This window comes from Protopterus annectens, chromosome 4.part0 (genome assembly GCF_019279795.1).
Source record: "Protopterus annectens isolate FY-2018-M chromosome 4.part0, PAN1.0, whole genome shotgun sequence".
Taxonomy (NCBI): Eukaryota; Metazoa; Chordata; order Ceratodontiformes; family Protopteridae; genus Protopterus; species Protopterus annectens.
This window is the reverse complement of record NC_056733.1, coordinates 858431376-858451179: the sequence shown is the minus strand read 5'-3', so window position 1 is coordinate 858451179 and position 19804 is coordinate 858431376. Positions and strand designations below refer to the sequence as shown.

Here is a 19804-nt window from a genome sequence, read left to right as displayed (position 1 = left end):
AATACCACTTCCTTGCAAGCTGTAGGTCCCCTCTATGGCCCAGGAAACCCATAATATGTATGTAAGCTTACTGGAAACACTCATCATCCAACCCAATACCATATTGATGGACAACTTTAATTACCCTAATATTAACTGGGAATGGACCAGAGTGTCATTATGCCAACCAGGAGCACAAACGTACTGGATCTGGTTCAAACTAATATGGGTGAGTGCTGCACATCACCAAGTGTAATGTCCTCTCTGGTAAGGTCAGATCACAAAATGGTCTCCTTTGAAGTAAAAATAAAACCCAGAACCCCAGCTACTCCTGGAAAATTTGAAGAGCCCATAACCCCTGAAAACACTGCTGCCTATGTGGAACCGTTCACAAAAACTCTATACAAGTATGATAATAGCTGTATAGAGGCAGGTGTACCCACCAGGAATAAGTACAAAACTAACACAAAAAACAAGCCACCATGGTGGAATGACAACATCAATATGTTCTATAAACCAAAGAAGAAAATCATGACCAAAATTAGGACCCAGTAGGGTAAAATTACCTTCATCAAATTAAACAAACTACTTAGATTAAAAATGTCTGCCAAAGCTGAATTTGAGGTAAATTTGGCCTTCCAGGCCAAAGACAACCACAAAGCATTCTTTAGCTATGTCCGTAACCTCAAAAGAAATACAGAATTCTGTGCAGAGCGCATTGTTAATGGAGCCACCTATACTATACGCATACATACATACATACACACATACATACATATACACACACACATACATACATATACACACACACATACATACATATACACACACACATACATACATATACACACACACATACATACATACACACACACACACACACACACACACATACATTTGTATGTATGTATGTCTGTATATATAAATGCAATAAAGAAAATGTGATATACTCTGTGTGTTTGTGTGTGTGTAGAAATTCAAAAAGCAGGAACAAGGCTGTGAATGATTGCTGACAGGCACATAAGAGTGGTGGCAACAATGTTCTCTGTTAATCACTGGTCAAAGTGTTCTACTTGTAAACTGCACCTTGCTGTCTATGATTTTGGGATCAAAGATTGGACCTACAGATGACTTTTTTACTTCTGAAATGCATGTAAACTCACATTCTCTAACTCTTGCCATCTTCTAAGTGTTATTTTAAAGTACCCATTATTTTATTTATTTAACATTTGTTAAATGGGAAAGTCTGACTTGGAACAAAGCCAATTTTCAGCAGAGGCCCAGGGAGAAAGGCTCCAGATGCATGTCTTTGTAACGTGGGAGGAAACCGGAGCGCCCAGAGGAAACCCACATGAACGCAGGGAGGACATGCAGACTCCACACAGAAGGCACCTCAGCCGAGAATCAAACTGGAGAACCTCTTGCTGGGAGGCAACAACGCTACCACTGCACTGTTCATTTTCCCTAATTATTTCTGGATTTGTTCATGATTTTAGGGGTAAGAAGTTGAGAGTTATGGTACTGCTATGTAGCCCAACAGCACTGAACAATGACTGATGCACAAAAAAATTATTGAAACTACAGAAGTTTGACTGCAGCATATATTATACAAACCTCTCCTCCAAAAAGAAAAACAATGTTGGTATTAGTGTGCAGACTTCAGTTAAATCAAGAGCTGTTACCATTATTTTATTTATTTATTCTTGATGACAGGGGAAGTCCACTGGGCCAAGACGAGCCTGTTTTCAGTGGAGGCCCGGGGAGAAAAGCTCCACAATAATTGAAAGTTACATTTCACATGTTACAAAAGGACATAGTTCATACAGCTAATTAAACATTTACAGATAAGCTGCATGATATTTGCAATTGGCTTGTCACAATGTTACAAAAATGAAAAGACATAATTCAATACAGAAATTTCAACATGTACATAAAGTGAATATTTTTGTTATAAACTCAATTGTAGGTTTAACATTTCAAAATATATAGCTACTAGCCATTAGCAGGTTAGGTAAATATTATGCATGGAGAAGGTAATAGTATAATTGAGACTGGAGAGTATAGTACACTAGATATTAGAGAGAAAATTAGTTTTTGGTAGGGGAGGGATTATTTTGGGTGGGATGAAGTAATAGTAGAGGTAGTTGGATGAGGCAGTGTAAGGTGGAATGAGGGGGGATATTAGAGACAAAATTAGTTTTTGGCAGGTGAGGGATTGTTTTGGGTGGGATAAAATAATAGTAGAAGTAGTTGGATGAGTCAGTGCAAGGTGGAATTAGGGGGGAGGGGTTTAAGTTGGAGTGTGGCAAGGGAATTCCTATTTGAAACAAAGATGAGAGAGTAGCTGAGATTTGAAATTTGCATGGTAGGTTGCGTAGGTGTGTGGGGAGAGAGTTCCACTGTTTAGCTAAGGAGTGGGACAGCAGTAGATGGCCAGGAGGTCATCCAGGTTTGTGGACCTGAAGGAGATTTTGTTTTTTGGATCCGAGTGAGCTTTTGGGAATGTAAGATTTTAAGAAAGTAGTGAGAGCTGGGCAGTTGGCAAGTTTAAAGATGAGCTTGTGGGCAATGATGAGTTGTAGGTAACTGAGGTAGTTGGGTAGTTCAAGCCAGCTGAGGGTGAGGAGGGAGTGGCAGTGGTGGGATGAGTTTTTTGAATTGGTTGCAAATTTGGAGATCTTATGGTAATAGGATTCAAGTTTGGACTGAAGGCCAAGATGGAGATTGGTGAAAAGAAGGCCACCATACATAAGGGAGGAGAGTAGGAAGGTGGATGCAAGAGTTTGATGGGTAGAGGGGCTTAGGAAGCGGTTGTGCCTGTACAGGAGACCTAACTTTTGGTGTGTTTTCTTGATTTCAGAATGGATGTGGGTGTCAAATTTTAGTTAATCAATAATGATGCCAAGAAGCTTGGTGTTGGGAACGATTTCAAGGAGGGTGTTGTTTTGGCTCTGTATGGTGAATGTGGATTTGTCAATGGAGTTTTTGGTAGGGGGAAAACATTAGTTTGGTTTTATTTGCATTTAGTGCCAAATGGTTTGACTGCATCCAGGTTTCTGTTTTGGAGAAGGCTAGTTGGGTTTTTGCTAGGAGCTCGGAGGGGGAGAAGGCTGAGCAGATGATTGTTGAGTCATCTGCATACTGGATGTTAGATGAGTCTGGGATGGATTGGCGAAAGTTGTTAATGAATAGGTTGAAGAGAAGAGGGCCACGAACAGAACCTTGTGGGACACCTGTGGGTGTGGGAAGGAAGGGGGAGGTTGAAGTTTTCCATTGGACAGCTTGGTAGTGGTTATACAAGTAGCAGGAAAACCAGGCAATGATGGTGGGAGAGAGGTGTAGGGTGGAGAGTTGGGATATCAGTAGGGTGTGTGAGATGGTGTCAAAGGCCTTTGACAAATCTAGGAATAGTGTGGATACGAACTTGCCTGAGTTGCGTTCGAGGTTTATGGTTTCAAGAAAGGAAAGAAGGGCAGTCATGGTGGCTGTGGCCAGGGCAGAAACCGTGTTGGGTAGGGGAGAGGAAATTGCTTAGTGTTAGGTGTGCCATGAGTTGTGCTTGTATTATTTTGTCTAGTATTGTAGAAAGAGGGGAAAGGATGGCAAGAGGCCTGAAGTTGGTGGTATCAGTATTTTTGCCACCTTTGTGGAGGGGGATAATGTAAGCGCTGGATAGAAGGGATGTAAAATTCTTGTATGGATCTAGTTATAAGAATAGAGATGGGATAGGCAATGCTGTCTGCAGATTGAGGAAGATGGGTGAAGGTTGTCGGGTGCATTGCGACAGGGTTTGAGTTTGAGAAGTATTTTTATAGTGCTTGTGGGGATGGGCTTGAGGCAGAAGGATGTGGAGGAAGGTTGATGATTAGGGTGGTGGTTGGGGCAGGAAGGGGTGGTGGTGGAGGAGAGGAGTGGGAAGGAGGCTGATAGTTTAGCTATGCAGTCTATGAAGAATGACTTGAACTGGCTGGCTGTTTCAAGGTTGGAGAGGTTGGGGTCTGAGCAGGGGTTTTCTTTGTTGCCAGGATGCAGAATGGATGAGATGGAGTTCCAGATTTTTTTGGGATTTGTTGAGTGCAAGGAGTAGTGTTTGGAGTAGTGGGCTTTGTAGTCTTTAATTATTAGTTTTTTTTTTGCGGAGTTTTGTAGTTGCTTATACTCTAGGATGGTGTTAGGGGTTTTATGTTTTTGATATTGTTTCCATTTTTGTCCCTTTGGTGCAAGGCTAGTTCAGTATCTTTTGATAACCATGGGGAGGAATTGGTTTTGATGTGTTTGGTTCAAGGGGGGGGGGCTTTGCTGATTGAGAAGGGTTAGGAATGAGTGGTTAAAGGAGGAAACAGCATCATCTAGAGGAAGGGTTTTTAGAGGGGACCAGTCAGTATGCTTTAAGCATTCAGAGAAAGTTAGAGGGTTGAAAGAGGAGAGGTTGTGGGTTTGGATGTAGTGGTGTTGTTTATGCAGTGGAGATGGGAGACGGTCATTGAAGGCTGGTAGGTGATCGCTGAGAGGATCAGGTAATGTTCTGGCTTTGGTGATAAAGTTTGGGTGAGTTGTTAGGATCCAGTCAATGATGGTACCATTTTTATTTGGTCTGGTTGGAGATTGTATTAAGTGGGAGAAGTTGTACAGGTTGATTGGGTGGGATGGGGTTTCTGAGTTAATAGTATTCCAGTTGATGTTGGTATCACCAAGTATATAGGTTTCATTTTTTTATATTGGAGGAGAACCAAGACAGAAATTTTTTAAGAGTTTTGATATTATCACCAGGGGGAATATAGAGGGCAGCGATACATATGGACTTATGGTTGTTTATTTTTAGCAAACCTATTATAATTTCAGCATTGGCAAAGGTTGGTATTTTATTGGAGTAGGGAGTTATGGTATGGGAGGTGGGGTAGATTATTGCTACTCCACCTCCTTTTTTGTGGGCTCTGTCATTGTGAATGATTTGGAAATCTGGTGGTAGGATTTCACTATCGTTTATATAGGTTTTCAGCCAGGTTTCAGAAATGGCGGTAATGTCAGGGTGGTTATGGCAGAGCCAGGCATGGAGGTTAGGGAGTTTTTTAGGCTTTGTGCATTAAGTGTTGTGAGGCAAATAGCGTTGAGTTTGTGGGTTGAGTGGAGGGTTTGGTGAGATTGATGTTAGGGATGGGTCCGGGGTTGGGGTGGATGTCGCCGGCTAGTGAGAGAGAGATGTGGTGGAGTAGAAGAGTGAGCCAGTGTGTTGAGCAAGGGTAGCTTGGGTTGTGTGAGAGTAGTGATTTTTGGTACCACATTTAAGAGGGGAATACAAAGAGAGTTGGGTTGGAAGCAGTTTTGGTTTGAAAAAATAGATTGGGTTAGAGGTAAAGAGTTCATGTGAGATGGATGAGTATAATGGGAAGTGAGATTGAGGGTAAGATGTAGTGGAGTATGTGTGAGAGTTATGACAAGGGTTGGGGAAAAGTGTGAAATAGGTAAGAGAAGTGAGAAAGATTATTAGGACAAATGGTGTTCTAGGGAGAGATGTTCTGTAGAGCATCGTAGGAGGGGTGGATGTTTGGGGTGATGTAGATCTACAAGTGGGTTGGGTTTGGTTTAGGTGTATTGTGATTGGAGAGGTGTTGGGTGGGGAGGAGTCAGGGAATGTATAAAAGTACAGGTAGCGGTGGCGAGTGAGATTAGGGGCAGGATAGGGGAGCGGAATGAGCCTGAAGGGCGAACGGAACGGGTTACACCTTCCGGGAGGAGCAGCAGACACCAAACAGGAAATAATCAGTGAGAAGGTTAGCAACTACAGAAATAGGGCAGCCTATCATTTTGGTTTGAATGTTACCTTTCTGTATGTTATTATTTAGGCACCAATGGGGAGCTGCAGTTCACTGAGAAGTAGGAAAATAATGTAGTTATGCCAGGTGGTTTAGAAAGGGACATGCAGTAAATTATGACTATAATAGAGTACTAATTAAAAAAAAGAATGCAATATGGTATAAGTGAGTACACTACTGGGGATTCCTATGAAGCAAGGGCAGAAAAGCTAAGTCAAAAGATGGTGCCTTTCTACATCAGTTTTTTTGATTCAATATGTAAGTACAATCCTAAGTACAAATGGTACTTACAGTTGTGCACACTACTGAGGGAAGTTTAAAAACAGCAGTTGTATCTAGCATGAACAAAAATTGTACAACTGGGAATGAAAGTTCTGTGTTTTATACGAACTGGAATCACACATTACATACCACATTTACAAATCGCAAAAATGCCGATGTGCAATGCAAATGTTACTGCTATGTAAGAATTAAAGAGCATGGATGCAGTATAAATTAAAGTACATAATAAATAATAAAAAGTAAACATAACCTAGATAAAAAAGTGCATCAAAAATTGTTTTCAAGCAGCACTACAAGCATCTGCAGGTGTTCCCAAGAACTAATGTATGCATTTACCACAGCACCGCAAATCACAAACACAATATTAGTTTAAAAGTGTACCCTATAACATTAATAGAATTAAAATTGGGTCTTTCAGCAATGAAGTTTTGTTACTTACAGATGTACAGGACCAAAAAGCAGACTTTTTCATTTGCAGGGAACAAAAGTGTGACTGGGGCAAGGTGTAGGCAGACTTCTAAAGAAACTTGATGCAGTAGTGGGAGATGAGATGGTAACACTTAGCTCTCGATCTGAGGCAGGGATCTAAAGTTTCAATATCTATAGTGTCCCACTGAGGTTTCATACTGTTTCTCAGAAAATGCCCGTTCATGGAAACACTTTCATACTAATAAAATAAATTGAGTAATATTTAAAATTTGTTCAGTATTTTGGGTCTTTTGACATTCACATTCAGCCTGAATCTTCTGCAGAGAAGTTAGGAGGCATGGCAAGGAAACGATTTAAAGAAGAAAACTACAGTGCAACTATATTGCCGTATTTAGGCATTTAAGTTTTTTTTAATTTCATAACAGTGAATTTTTTTTTGTAAATCTCAAAGCTTCTCTAAGTGAATTCTATTGAAATGATTAAAGTAGAGGGAAGTGATCCAAGGCGAGAGCATGTATAGAAAGAGATCCGTGCCTGAGGGAACCAAAGCACTGTCATTTCTGTTTTCCACTGGGAATAAAAAGCTAGCCTGGGTCATATTTAAAGAACCAAAGACAGGGAAGGGGTGTGTATAGTGACATCACACTGTGGGTGGTCTTCTTTTTCTTTCAGCTGCTCCCATTAGGGGTTACCACAGCAGATCATCTGTTTCCATTTCTTCCTGTCCTCTGCATCTTGCTCTGTCACACCAACCACCTGCATGTCCTCTCTCACTACATCTATAAACCCTACCTTAGGCCTTCCTCTTTTCCTCTTACCTGACAGTTTCATCCTTAGCATCTTTTTCCCAATATACTCAGCATCACTCCTCAGCATGTGTCCAAACCAACGCAATCTCACCTCTCTGGCTTTGTCTCCAAATCGTCCAACCTAGGCTGACCCTCTAATATAATTATTCCTAATCCTGTCTACCCTCATCACACCCAGTGCAAATCCTAACATCTTTAACTCTTCCACATCCAGCTCTGACTCCTGCCTTTTTTGTCAGTGCCACTGTCTCCAACCCATATAACAGCTGGTCTCACAACCCTCTTGTAGACCTTCCGTTTCACTCTTACTGGTACTCGTCTGTCACAAATCACTCCTGAAACTCTTCTCCACCCACTCCACCCTGCCTGTACTCTCTTCTTCACCTCTCTTCCACACTCGCCATTACTTTGAACTGTTGATCCCAAGTATTTAAACTCATCCACCTTCGCCACCTCTACTCCTTGCATCCTCACCATTCCTCTATCCTCCCTCTCATTCACACACATATATTCTGTCTTAGTCCTGCTGACCTTCATTCCTCTCCTCTCTAGAGCATATCTTCACCTCTCCAGGGTCTCCGCAACCTGTTCCCTACTCTCACTACAGATCACAATGTCATCTGCAAGCATCATAGTCCACGGGGACTCCTGTCTGATCTCGTCTATCAACCTGTCCATCACCACTGCAAATAAGAACTAAGTACTACTTGTCAAAATTGAGAGCGGGACGTTCCAGAAGCAGAAAAAGTGAATTTACACAAAATGAAACAGAAACATGTAGGCAAAGTACAATAGGTTCAATGTATAGAACCCAAGCTATGTATTAGTGAAAAAAAAAAAGTGTTCTGAAAGCTGCATCTTTGACACTCTCCCTTTAACCTCACACGTAGAAACACAGATTAATAAAGTACTAACCAAGTTAGAAGTATTACAGGAAATGCAACTCGCTTGTGTTAAGAGGCAAAGCATGCCAATGTAGTGAAATTACTAGTTCCAAGAGCTGAATATTGTCCATCTCCCTTAGTCCTACTCTCATAACAAAAATACTTACTTTATTCAGACAACAGAAAACAATGCACTCCACTTTATGCATCTTGATAGCAGTAGGGAACACCATTGCTTAACTATTTAAATGAAAAATGATGCCTGTTTGAGCCTGAGCTTCATTGATGCTGAATACAATAACCTTTAAACTTCTCAAGGGAAATTACTACCCACTATTTAAAAAATAAACAAATAATTAAAAAAAAAAGCATGCTGTTCACAGAACAGTCTTACTCACTAAGACATTCAAGACGGTAGAACTGGTCAGACCTCCTTTTAAAGTAAACACAACAGAAAAATTACAAGCTCTGGAGCTTTTCTCCCTGGACCTCCGCTGAAAAAGGATATGTGTCCAGTCAGACTTTCCCGGTAAACAAATGTAAAATAAATTTACAAAGACAGCCACCAGCTTGAAACAGTACTGCAGGAAACATAAGACAAATTCACAATCTGACAGTTTTTTAGAAAGAAACTCAGGAATAACTATTGAAAGATAATGAATGTTTCTGTTTTAATAACATGGGATAAATACATTACACATATCACAATTTCTCAGTATATTCCAGCTCACCATATTCCTAAATGTATTTACTCAGGGAAATAAATAACTGTATATTATAGGTGCAAATAGTACATATACTTTGCATTAACAATGCTAGAATTTTCAAAAGGCAATATACCCTACATCAAGAATGTTTTTTCCCAAACTGCACACTTTATGTAAATGCTAAAGATGTAAATATATTTGGCCTGTTGTACCAGGCTTACCACTACAGTACAGTTTTACATTTACAATTTTTATTTACAGGAAGTAAACTACAGCAATACATGGAACTGTGAATACTGACAATAACTGTATATTAGTTAATTTCTATTTTATTATCTTCATGTAAAATTGTCTTATATTTACTTTTGTCTTTAAGCCCCTTTGGTGTAGGGTAAGTTTTGGCTGAAAATTGTCCACAATAGTTCAGTTGATTCACCAGTTTAACAAATGGAAAATAAACAGAAAATAAATCTCTAGTATATTGATTTTGTTTTATTTTGTGCATCTCTCCCAGGCAGCAGAGACAATGTTGATGCAGGCCTTAGCTGATTATGTGGGAGCCATGAACATGCTCTGAAGGTTTCATTACTTCGGGCACTAAACAGAGCATGATGGTCTTCTACACTGACAGCTGAACTATGCATAAGGTAGAAGGGAAACGGTGGGCTCAGGGGCTAAACAAACTCTTCTATTGTGGTACGTTACTTCATTATGTATGCTGCATTCCTTGACATAGACTCTTGAGAGGAAAAAAAGCATGCTGTAACATAAAAGAAGTGAGGATAAACCCAGCTGTTGACTCACTAAGGGAGTCCCAAACGTTAGGTCTGTATTTCCTTTTCCACCAAAATGCCCACCTTTTTTCAGCCATTTTACTCTCATTACCCTGCCCACGGCCACATTAAACAGCCTATCCCATCCAGTGCAGATCTCACCTTTGGTCTGTTATCTGTAATGTGAGGCCAGCATTTTCTTCTCACTGTTATGTGAATTCAAATATAAAAAATGTTTTCTTGATCCTAAGTTCCCATATACTGCTTATTACACAAAATGATTGGCATCTGTCTCTTGTTTGGTTGACATAAAGGTACATGCTACTAGTGATACTGTTCTAGCTATTCTGCTGGGTATATACATGATACGGTGACTTTGAAAACAGGTGTGCAAGTAACCATCTGGGCCCTTAACTGTAAAGGAAAGTTTTTAGTTTTCTTTACAAATATCCTTGTTTAGCCACCTAGTTTATAGGTTCATAGGTTCATAGGTTCATACTAGGCTATCTGCCCTGGGGCAATTATAAGCCTAGCCCGATTCTGTATGGCTTATGCCACCCCTAGATTTGAGTATACTGTGCCCTTTTTTAAGGTTTAGTTTACTGTGCCTCTGTCTAATAGTGACACAGGAGTAATCCCTGGAACAAACCTACGATCCCCCATCCACTTGTCGAGATTCCTCTTGAAGAGATTCAGTGAGGTGCTCTGCCTCACATGAACTGGAATTCTATTCCAGAGTGAAGGGAGCCTCTGGGTTATGAACCTGTCCCTCCAGCAAGTTCTATTTATTTCTGTGCTGAGGTTCAAGTCCCTCGGTGGCTCTAAGGGATCTAGATTTACTGAGGTGGAGCATGTCCATTAATTCTGGATTTGACATAGCTTTGTATGTCAGGCATAGATCGCCTCGAAGTAGGCGGTATGCAACTGAGTAGAGCTGGAGTTTTTTTAACCGAGCAGTATATGGCATCTGTTTGAGACCCTTGATCCTCTTGGTGAGATACTTTTGGGGTCTTTCTAATTGCTGCAGGTGTCGGGTAAGGTACATCCCAAAAGGGCATTGTATTCTATGATGGGCCTGATGAGGGATGAATAAAGGGGCACGATTACCTCTCTTGATCTAGATGTGAAACCCTTCGTGATGAGGTGGGCTATGTAGAAGGTCTTTCTAACCACTTTGGCAATGTGGTTTTCAAAGGAGAGATTGCTGTCAACTTGGGTCCCCAGGTCTCTAATAACTTTCTCAGTACTTAATGGGTTTCTGCCTATGTGGTAATTTGTGGGCACATTGTTTTTGCCAAAGGGTATGACTATACATTTGGCATTTAGCTTTAAACCATGGCGCTGGCACCAGTTATCTGTCTCTGTGAGACCTTTTGAAGGATGTTTGTGTCAGCTGGAGAGTTGATTATGGCGCCCAGTTTGCAGTACTTGGTGAGCCATAGTCCTCCCACGTTTGCCTGTACCTCGGAAAAGTATATACCGAACAAGAGTGGTCCCAGGACAGAACCCTGTGGGACGCCACTTGTGACCAGTTTTGAGTCTCACATGGCTCCAGCAACTCTCACTCTGTGGGTTCTGTCTTTGAGCCAGTTTGCGACCCATCTTGTGACATAGGGGTTTATATTTAAGCTGGATAGCTTATCTATGATGCCAGTGGGGTATTGTGTCAAATGCCTTTGCAAGGTCCAGATAGGCTGTGTGGACTACCTTTCCTTCATCTATGGCTTTGGTGACTGTTTCAAAGAAGTCAACCAGGTTCAAAAGGCAGGATCTGCCCTTGACAAAGCCGAACTGGGTAGGATCTAGTGTCTGTAGGTCCCCAATGTCTTTGTTTATGAGCTCCATGATGATCCTCTCCATAGCCTTGCAGACTAAGCTAGTCAGGCTTATGGGGCGATAGTTTCCAGGGTCCGTAGATGCTCCACCTTTGTGGAGTGGGACCACTGTTGCTGTACGCCATTCTGTGGGCACATATCCTGTAGTGAGGCTGAGATTGTATAGCTGTTTTATTTGAGGGATTAGTTCCTCTTGTAGTTCATGTAAGCCTGGGATGCCATCTGGTCCCATGGAAGCAGTGTTTTTGCTTTGGAGAGGGCAGCTTTCACCTGAGCATCTGAGATGTTTGGGAGGCAGCCCTCTGCCGGGATAGATATTTGCTCTTTTGGGGGGGGGTGGAGAAGTTCGCACTGAACCTGTCTGCCAGGATATTGGCGATGTCTGTGGGTTCAGTGTATTTTTGTCGTTTAGAATCAACTCAGAACAAGTCTGGGAGTTGCATCCCAAGTTTCTAACATAACTGAAAAAAGCCTTATGATTGTCTTTGGTGTCCTGTGCAATTTTTCTCTCGAAGCTGGCCTTGGAGGATTTTATGAGGGATTGTAATTTTTTGCTAGTACTGATCAGAGATGCCTTCCCTATTAGGGATTTTGCTCTATCATGTAGTAGCTTCCTCCTTCTGTTGTACAGTTTATTTATGGCAGGGGTCCACCAGACTGGACGCCTGCCTTTGGATGATTGGGTCTTGGTTTTGTTTGGGATAGCATGATCCATGCATTCCTGGAGATGTTTGTAGAATGCATTTATATAGGATTCTTCACTTCTTGTGAATGATATACTAATAAATAGCAGAAGTGTTGTAATACATTTCCGGAATTAGGTCATTTATTTATTTATTTATTTATTTTTATTTCAGTTTGATTACCGGGGAAGTCCACTGGGCCAAGAAGTACCCATTTTCAGTGGAGACCTGGGGAGAAAAGCTCCAAAGGCAGTACAATCAATGCAATAGAATGTCCAGAAAGCAAGAATACATAAAAGAACACTGCAAATGTAAATTACAATAGAATGTCCACACAGCAAGAATACATATTAAGAACACTGCAAATGCTAAGTAACAAAAAAAAATTTTTTTTTTTTTTTTGGTACTAACATAATTTGCAATATTTCATCCATACAGTCTAACTACAGTCACAATTACAGTCTGTTAGGTACTAACATAATTTGCAATATTTTCATCCTTACAGTCAAGTGAGAGTCAGCTAAACCATTAGCTGGAATTAGAGAGCAGAAAGGTTCAGGAGTAGAGGGGCTTAGCGTAGAAAAACCTTGAAATTATGTAGGGTGAAAGCAGGAGCATTTCCATTTGGAAGATAGGTGTAAAAAGAGTTGGGTTTTGAAGTATTCCATGTTAGGTATGGTCCTAAGTGAAGGAGAGAGAGAGAGTTCCATTTTCTACCTAGAGAGAAGGACAGTAGTTGCTGGCCGGCGGGGTGTTTAGGTCTAGGAATGGAGATTAGATTTTGGTGTTCGGATCTTAATGATCAGTTAGGGATGTAAGGGGAAAGGATGTTGGATAAGGCTGGGCATTTTCCTGGGTAGAATATTAATTTATGAGTGGTAGTTAGTTGCAGATAGTCAAGGTGGTTGGGAAGTTCTAACCAGTTCAGAGATTGAAGAGTGAGGCAGTGGTGGGTTGAGGTTTTGGATTTTGTGGCGAATTTAGAGATTTTATTATAGCAAGTTTCAAGTTTAGAGGTGAGGGAGGCAGACAGATTAGTTAGAAGAGGGGCACCATAAAGTAGAGAGGGAAGGAGGTAGGAGGTAGCTAAGGTTTGCCTAGAGGATTTTGAAAGAAACAGATTATTCCTGTAGAGCATACCTAACGTTTGGTGTTTTTTCTGTTTTGTTATATGTGGAGGTCGAAGTTGAGGTGTTTGTCAATGGTTATGCCAAGGAGTTTAGCGGAAGGGACCACTTCTATGGGGGTGTTGGTTTGGCTGAGGATTCCTGTAGAGCATACCTAACTTTTGGTGGTTTTTTTTTTATGTTTTGTTGTATGTGGAGGTCGAATTTGAGGTGTTCGTCAATGGTTATGCCAAGGAGTTTAGCGGAAGGGACCACTTCTATGGGGGTGTTGGTTTGGCTGAGGATGTTGAAAGTGTTTTTGTCAAAGGAAGAAGCCTTGGTAGGGAGGAAAATTAGTATTTTAGATTTATTGGAGTTGAGAGAGAGATGGTTTTGGTGCATCCATTTTTCTGTAGTGGAAAAAGCAGTTTGCGTTTTAGAAAGAAGTTCAGAAAAGTTGGGGGCGGTACAGACTAAGGTAGAGTCATCAGCGTATTGGATGACTGAAGTGTCTGGGAGAGCAGTGTGAAGGTTGTTTATGAAGATGTTGAAAAGTATGGGACCGAGGATGGATCCCTGAGGAACGCCGGTAGGAGTAGGTAGAGTCCTTCTGTCTGACAGCCTGAGATCTGTCAGAGAGGTAACTGGAGAACCAGGAAAGAGTATTAGTGGAGAGATTAAGGTTGGAGAGATGGAAGAGAGGGTGTGTATGGGAGATGGTGTCAAAGGCTTTAGACAGATCTAGCAGAACAGTGGATACAAGAAGTCCAGAATCTCGGGCTTGATTAACTGTTTCTAAGAAGGAAAGTAGGGCAGTGATGGTGCTGTGACCGGGACGGAACCCATTTTGGGTGGGTGTAAGTAACTGATTCTGAGTTAAGTAGGGTAAAAGTTGGTAGTGGACACATTTCTCTAGAATTTTAGATATTGGAGAGAGAAGGGCTATGGGACGGAAATTAGAAATTGAGTTGTTTTTACCTCCTTTATGAAGTGGTAGAATGTAGGCTGAACGCCAAAGTTTGGGTACGTATGACTCTTTTAAGGAATGGTTAATCAGGATACTTATTGGGAGAGCAATTCCTTCGGCTGCGCATTTGAGGAAGGAGGGGGGAATGTTGTCGGTAGAACATGGCTTTAGTTTGGATAAGAGCTTTTTTATAAATGTAGTGGAAACTGGTTTGAGTTGGAAATTAGGGTGACAGTTATTAGAAGAGTTTAGGAAGTTGGAAGGATTGTTGTCAGGGAAAGTTTTAGTAAGCTTGGCTATAGAATCTGTAAAGAAAGTGTTGAAGGGAGAGCTCAGTTCCTTGTCAGTTAAACTAGGGTCAGGGCAGGGGTTATTTTTTGACCCAGGATGGAGAAGAGAGTTAACAGATTTCCAGAATTGTTTTGGGTTGTTGTTGTTATTGGACTGAAGTTTATTGTAGTAGTTTCTTTTTGTCCCAGGTGATTAGTTTTTTTTACTTGGTTGCGGAGTTGGGTATATTGGAGCAAGGCAGAAGACAGTTTACTTTTCTGATAGAGTTTCCAGGATTTGTCTCTGAGATGCATAGTATGTTTAGTTTCTTTGGTCAGCCAAGGAGCAGAATTGGCCTTGATTTGTTTGTTTCTTAGGGGGGCTAGGGAGTTAAGGGTATTTAGGAAGATGGAGTTAAAATGTTCTACAGCGTCGTCAAGGGAGAGAGTGTAAAGGATTTGCCAGTTGATTTGTTTGAAAATGTTGGAGAAAATTGTGGGTCATTGCTGCTAACTGCTTTCATTAAATCTGCTTTTTAGCCTGTAAACATGAAAACATTCCACAGATGATCACATAGTGATTATATGGCTCGAGTGTTACAACACACTGATGCAGAAAATTCTCAGGGCAGAACTGTGCAAAATGTTGCTACTTGTACTTTCAAAAGGATAACAGCTAGCAGAATTAGCTATTATGTTGCAAGTGGCATTTTTCTGTATTAGGCCATATTTAAGTTCTGAACTAATGCAGTACATATTGAATTACATAATAAACACTAGGGATTTTTAACGCTATCACAAAACAAACTTAGTCCTCAGTCTTTGTGAAAAGTAATGATCATAAAACCAATTATAATTTTAGAGAACAAACATTTCCACACCTTACTTTTAAGACAGTATGCTTGACAGTACTGTTTTCAAAAGAGGTATCTGCAAAACTGCAGTGAGGTGTGCATAAGTTTGCAGTGTAACTACTGAAGAGAGAAATCATGTTAAGTTATTACAAACTAATACAGACATTGTCACAACTAAGGCTGACAAGGAAGATACACTATCATGGTTCTTAATACCAATGGCTACTAATATGAAACTAGTGCACATCCGAATGATGGAATGTTTGATCAAAACATGATGTTAGCTCCTACTAGTAAATTTAAAACAGAAACTGTTTTTTGTCATTGACAGTTGAAGAAGGTACACATTTAGCAACTGAATTAATGATTAATGATCCCAAGTGTTAATATTTTTATATCCTTCCCAAGATTCATAAAGAAATGGACAAGCTAATGTCTCTGAAAGTGGATCCTTGATGGAACCCCTGTCTGTTTCTCTAGCTAAAGTTTGTCTTCATTATTAGGCTTAATGAGAGCTAGGTTAAAAGTTTCCACAGATTTTTTTATATATATTTGAATGAGCTTTCCATTCTCCATATGACAATTAAAAACAATCAGATGGATGTCTTTATACCACTTTATTCAGAAAACCATTTAACAAGACTTCCTTATTACTTGTTAGAAGTAGCCACCCACCCCACATTGTTAAAAATATACCCAAATCAATATTTCTTAGAATCATAATAAAAAAAACATAAACAAAAAAAAAACACCAAAGCTCATAAATTCATATCATATTTTATTAACATAAAGCCACAGAACTACGAGCTTTCATTCCATATGACAATGCCAGGCATTTCATCAGAGTTCAAGGCAACTATCATATCCTGTACTTATAAACCAATAAAGTAGTTAAAATAATATTTGTAAGAATTGATATTATTAATTATTGCAGTTGATGGTTGTATTTTAACCTGATATTTAATGTTTTTGTGATATGTATTTGTAATTTATTTAACTATAATTCTAATTAACTACTTTTGTTTGGTTAGGCAAATACTTAATTGGTTGCAGTACATTTTTAGTTTATAAGTAAAGGATGTGATAGCTGTCTTGAAATCTGAAATCTCAAGGGCTGGATGGAATTCCCATTGAGTTATATAAGAAAGTCGGAAAGAACATTTAAATAGCCTTCTACCAGTCTTGAATCAAGTAATTCTTACCCGAGAGATGCCCTCCCCCCTCCTGGAAGAGGGTAGTAATAACCACTATTTTGTAAACAGGGAAGGACCATTAACAGTGAGTTCATATAAACTGATATTTGTTCTAAATCAATATTGATAATATCTTAATGTCAGTAATCCTTCAGTTAATATATAAAGATCAGTGTGGATTTATCAAGGGAAGGCAAACATTTGACAATGTGTTAAAAAAACCTAGTTGTAATACAGGTGGTTAAAAATAGCAAAGATCCTTTACTTCTGATTAACCTAGATGTTGAAAAAGTAGTTGACAGGCTGAGGTAGAAATACTTATATTAAGATTCTTCAAAAGGTGGGATTTCCAAAGGATTTTATCCATTTGATGCAACACAGTTAGGAGTGCCTAATGCTTATATAAATGTAATGCAGAATTAATCCCCACCTTTGCAATAACCAGGGGACAATGCAATGTTACTTCCTCTTCCCGCTGCTGAGTGTAATATACTTTGAACCTTAGGCACTGAAATTGAAGTACTCTGAACTAATGGGATATTGGGTGGCTGAGAAGTGGAAAAAGTAGCTCTATATGCAGATGATCTACTTATGTATTTGTCAGACCCAGACAGGTAACTGGAAACACTTTTCTGACAAGTTATAGAAATTTGGTGAGTTTTCTGGGTATAACATGAACTCGGACAAAACACAAATGCTACCATTTTAACTATAAACCTTCTCAAATATTACAAAGTAAATATCCAAAAATGGGTCTCAAAGTATAAAATACCTTGCAATATCCTTCTCATATGATTCACCCCAAAAAGTGAATATTTCCTATTCCGCATTAAAGGAACATTATAAGATTAGACTTATTAAATGAGAGTCAAAGGAAGTGGATCCAGATAAAAAGGTATAAGCCTAGTAGATGTCCATACTCTCTGAGGCCTTCTGTTATTTCCAGTCGGTCCTTCTAGACTAAGTACTACCTTTGCTGGGATTTACCTAATGCTATGAGAGATTTCATTTGGGGACAAGAAAAACAAGTTTCCTGGAAATAGTTGAAAACTCTCAAAAGGTGAAAGGGGACTAGGATACCAGATTTAAAGGACCACCAAAGAATGTCACTGATGAATTTTTTTCTTCTGTGAAATTATCAGGACAGGATAAGAATGATGAAAACTGGGATGCAGCCAAAGATAGAAAGGTGATGGATTTAGACACTTTCTTTGGCTAACATATTTAAGGCAAGGAATGAATTTGTGGATTCAGTTAAGAGGAAACCACAACTGTCTAATAAAATAAGTGACCTCAAAGAAGTGAGGGACTGGTTTGCCCCAATTAACATGGGTAAGGTGGATAGGATTTAATAAAATGGGTTGATAGATATCTAGAAGGGTGTAGTTCGGACTTCCTGGAGGAACACAAACATTTGTAACATGGGAAAATTTTTAAATTCTTGGTAGGAAATGCTAACTGCATGAGTTATAGGGGATTAAGGGATATATATATATATATATATATATATATATATATATATATATATATATGGATCTACTTCATTTCACCGAATTTCATTTCACCAAGACCAAATCGTCGAATGCCCAAAACACCGAAAACTCATTTCACTGAAAATAGTAGTGGCAGTATATATGCCCTTTTCCCCATTGTAGTGTGACCCTGCAGTTAGAATATATAGTTGGGGGTGTTTGGGGGGCACAGTCCCCCACATTGGGGGGTGTGGGGGTGTAGCCCCCGCACCTAGTTTGATTACAAACTACTTACTTACCCTATTAACAGAAACTGGACTGTATCAAACCAAGCTAGGTAGGGGGCTGTGCCCTCCGCATTCCCCAATGTGGGGGTGTAGCCCCCACACCCCCCAACTATATATTCTGACTCCAGTATCACACTACAGTGGGGAAAAGGGCATATACACTGCCACTACTATTTTCGGTGAAATGCGTTTTTGGCAAAATTAGTTTTTGACGATTTGGTCTTGGTGAAATGAAATTCGGCAAAATGAGTTTTCAGTGATCTGATAGGGATCCGTATATATATATATATATATATATATATATATATATATATATATATACAGTATATTTTAAAGATATATATATATATATATATATATATATATATATATATATATATATATATATATATATATATATATATTTATATATACTGTAATTAAGAGAGAGTTGTTGCTAAAAGTTGAAATATCACAGTTGGGAAAGCTGTTGAACACTTTTAGAACTCTGGATTTAGTAAGCAAGGGATTCATTTCTAAACTGTATAGGGTTATACAAGCCAGAAAAATTCCAGTCAAAAATAAATTGTAAAGAAGCTGGAAAAATATACTGAACATGCATTATTCAGCAGATCAGTGGGATGAGATGTGTAGAGGCTTAAAAGTGATGTCAGAAGATTTCAACTTTTTGTATGGAAATGCTCACATAATTATTTCTACACTCCTAGTAGGTTGCATAGGATATATGTGGACACCACAAATGAATGCTGGCATTATGAGGAGGGACATAGGTGACTTACTTCGTATATTTTGTATTTGCCCAAAATTGAGTGAGTTTAGCTAGGTTATTCAATAAATGCACGATGTACTATGGCCATGAAAAGGACAATTATAGATGTCTGCTTACCTTTTGGAATTTTAGGAACGCGTCTATATTAGACCATTGAAAATTCAGTTCAGCAAACGGCATTTTCGGTGCACTTACATTGAACATTGTTAGTTGAACTGTTCACACTGAGATTGCGGTACAGTGAAGATTGGAAAATTTGCCCTTTACTCACTGTAGTGTGATCTCTGAGTTGGTATATATAATTAGCAGGGGCGTGGTGGGGTGCAGCCACCCACAAGAGCAGAATTCAATGAATGGCATTTCCAATGAAATGCCATTCATTGAAGTGGGCTTTTGTTGATTTAATATAGGCCCTTAGAAACAGGGGATTGGTGCCACCAAGACAGAGATTTATTGCAGTGAAAATGCTATTATTAAAAAAATGGAAAAAGGCAGGCTGGAAGTCATGGATTTCACGCAGTTAATAGAAAAAACAGGAGGCAATGGTGCAGTAGGGTGGCCAGATGGGATGGAAATAGAAATAAATGGAACTGATGAACTAATTATAACAGCAGATTAAATGAGCAATGAGCGGATGAGAAGGATAAAAAGCTATGAACTAGTGAAGCCAGTGTGTAACTGAGTTGTTAAAGA

The 19804-nt window shown here is 39.5% G+C and overlaps 1 protein-coding gene across 4 annotated transcripts in view; it reads right to left on the bottom strand.

The window, feature by feature from the left end:
- The window catches only part of LOC122799629 (colicin-E1-like), a 782744-nt gene that overhangs the window by 447736 nt on the left and 315204 nt on the right, over positions 1-19804 (bottom strand). The gene's annotated exons all lie outside the window — the stretch shown is intronic.